The 2,682-nt window shown below is 37.4% G+C and overlaps 1 long non-coding RNA gene across 2 annotated transcripts in view; it reads right to left on the reverse strand.

The window, feature by feature from the left end:
• Positions 1–2,537: 2,537 nt before the first annotated feature.
• LOC107061765 (uncharacterized) overlaps positions 2,538–2,682 on the reverse strand; it is a 24,578-nt gene continuing 24,433 nt past the window's right edge. For both annotated transcript variants that reach the window (XR_001474192.1, XR_001474191.1), the window contains one exon: positions 2,538–2,574. This is a non-coding gene — a long non-coding RNA (uncharacterized lncRNA). The remainder of the gene's footprint in view (positions 2,575–2,682) is intronic.

Here is a 2,682-nt window from a genome sequence, read left to right on the forward strand (position 1 = left end):
ATCCCTTTGAGTGAACTAATTTCATTTATATTCGAAAAGTTGAGATCATTAGGAATTTTGCAACCAAAGCCTCGTGAAATTCCTTTGCATCCTTTTAACCCAGCCAAACAAGGTGCTTTCCAGGCATGTTAGGTCACACTACTGATGAGTGCCGGTGATTAAAAGAAGAGATCCAAAGTCTATTGGATAGTGGCACGATCATTCAACGACGGGTAGCTCACCCTAAGTTTGTTTGGCATCAACTCTCGACCGTCATGCCGATGTCAAGTCATAATTGAGCGATTTATCCACAATCTATCAGTCAAATTCCTTCTCACAGTCAAGCAACTGTTGTACCAAGGATTATTGCACCAAATTTACCGTTTCAGGTATCTACTGCATGCACTTATGATATAGCCGAGCGAAGTACCAAGAATGGTTTCATTCAGAACAACCATTAGGCGTATGAGGGCTTTCTCAAAAAATGACTTTTAAGAGGCATAAAGCAAGACAATTAGTTTTTGTGTATCATCTTTTGAAAACAATTATGTATTTTTGAGAGCCTAAATGATCAATTATTTGTATGTTTTAAATTTCTTTTTATGTAAGGCAAACTACGCTTGACCTGATTTCCTTGGTGGATACGTAGGCAACCCATATAAGGACTCGGTCATATTTATTTAGAAATTTTAGTGTATCTCTTTCTTGTAATTGGAACTACGTTCGACCTGATTTCCTTGGTGGATACGTAGGCAGCCTATATAAGGCCCGATCGGTTTATTATAAAATTTTAGTATTTCTATGAGAAGGGGAATGAAGCTGGGGCATAATTTTTGACATGCAATTGAGATAATTTTTGGAAGCATGCCAAAATTTGCAAAGGATAGGGATCAAGTTGAAGAAAGAATTTGATGCTCGACATATGTAAACCTTTCTCCAAATCAAATTCTCTTTCCTTCCATTTTAGCGTTAGAGCCTATTAGCCAATACGTCTCTCTCGTCCACTCGCCTTAGACTTAAATCTTTGCCTCCAGTCTAAAATTCTTATTTTACAAAATCACATGCATAGTCTATTTTATCTAATATTTATTATTTATGCATTTATTTCATATATTCTCATGCACTAATAATTTATTTTTGTTTTTATAGTTTTGTTTCTTCTTTAGAGGTTGCCTAACATTGAACTCTATTTTGGCGGCGAATCTGCATTAAGGACGAAATTATAATGGCAGAGAAATTGAAAGCATTCAACAATGGCATGATATTTGTGCAAGAACAAAATGATGATTGTGAGAAGAATGTGGCTCGAAGAAACAATTTGATCAATTTGGAAACTACATTTAGCCTTCTTCCTATCACTACTAAAGCTTCCAGCTCAACTCAGAATATTTGTTTAACCATATCTCCTCGCCTAACTTCTACCTATATAATCTCTCCACAAATGCCCTCAATATACACTATCAATCCCAATAACTTTCAAGTCACTATGACGCCAAATATCCATCCTCCCACAATTTTATTTCCCTGCAAAGAAAACAAGCATAACCAATTAGCAGCTCATCTATATTCTAGACGTGAGAAGGATAATCAGTCAATTTTCCATGAAGATTTGGGAAAAGAACTCCACAATCTGAGAGAAGCCTTTGATGAATAGTTACGCTCAAGGAATTGTCAGAGTTTAAAGTATGAGAATTTATGTGTGCATCCAAATGTTGAACTTCCACCAAGGTACACGCTACCTAAGCTCAACACTTACAACGGGAAAGGAAATCCCGTCGCTCACTTAAAGGACTATTGCAGCAGATTAGCTAGTATTGGGCATGTTGAAGCCATACGAATGAGATTATTCATTCAAAGTTTATCAGGATTGGCAGTTGCTTGGTACACTAAGCAAGATTTTAGCAAATGGCATACATGGAAAGATATGGCCCGTAACTGTGTAAAGCAATATGAGTTCAATAATGGAGATGAATTGCATATAGCCAATTTACTCAAACTGAAGAAATTGTCGCATGAATCTTTTCAAGAATATGCCATACGATGGAGGTTAGAAGCTTCAAAAATGCATCCTTCATTATCCGAAGAGGAATTCATCTCAACCTTCATCCATGTTCAAGAAGGGCTATATTATGAAAAGCTGCTTGGAACTTGTGCACACAACTTCTCTTATTTGATTAAGGTTGGCAAAGAGATTGAAAATGTCACGACCCGAGCCTACATCCTGGACGTGGCTGGCACTCGAAGGCCATTGCTGGCCTCAAGCGAACCCTTGTCCTAGCTTACTTAACTCAGCGGAAGACTTAAACATAAGAAAATATAACTCATACACAACTTAAGAAATAATAGTTTAGCCAAAATGACAACTCAGTCTTCAAACAACATCTGAATGATAATGTAAAGACAATTGAACTACTAACTGTCTATGAAGCCTCTAAACAACTGAGATGGATGTTGAGACAAAACCCCTCAGCATCCTAATAAACTAAACTAGAAAGCGAATAAAAGAGTCCTCTGGAATGCAAAGAGGCTCACCACTGACTCTGAGTGTTCAACTGGATCAACGAGGTGCTGGATGCTAATCCTGGTTACCTGCGTCTGCATCATAAGACGATGCAAGCCAACTGGCATCAGTACATTGAATGTACGAGTATGCGAGTTGGAATGCTAAACAACAACTTAATCTTGAAAAGAGTAAGAAGGAAT

This window comes from Solanum tuberosum, unplaced genomic scaffold (genome assembly GCF_000226075.1).
Source record: "Solanum tuberosum cultivar DM 1-3 516 R44 unplaced genomic scaffold, SolTub_3.0 scf00165, whole genome shotgun sequence".
NCBI classification, from domain to species: Eukaryota; Viridiplantae; Streptophyta; class Magnoliopsida; order Solanales; family Solanaceae; genus Solanum; species Solanum tuberosum.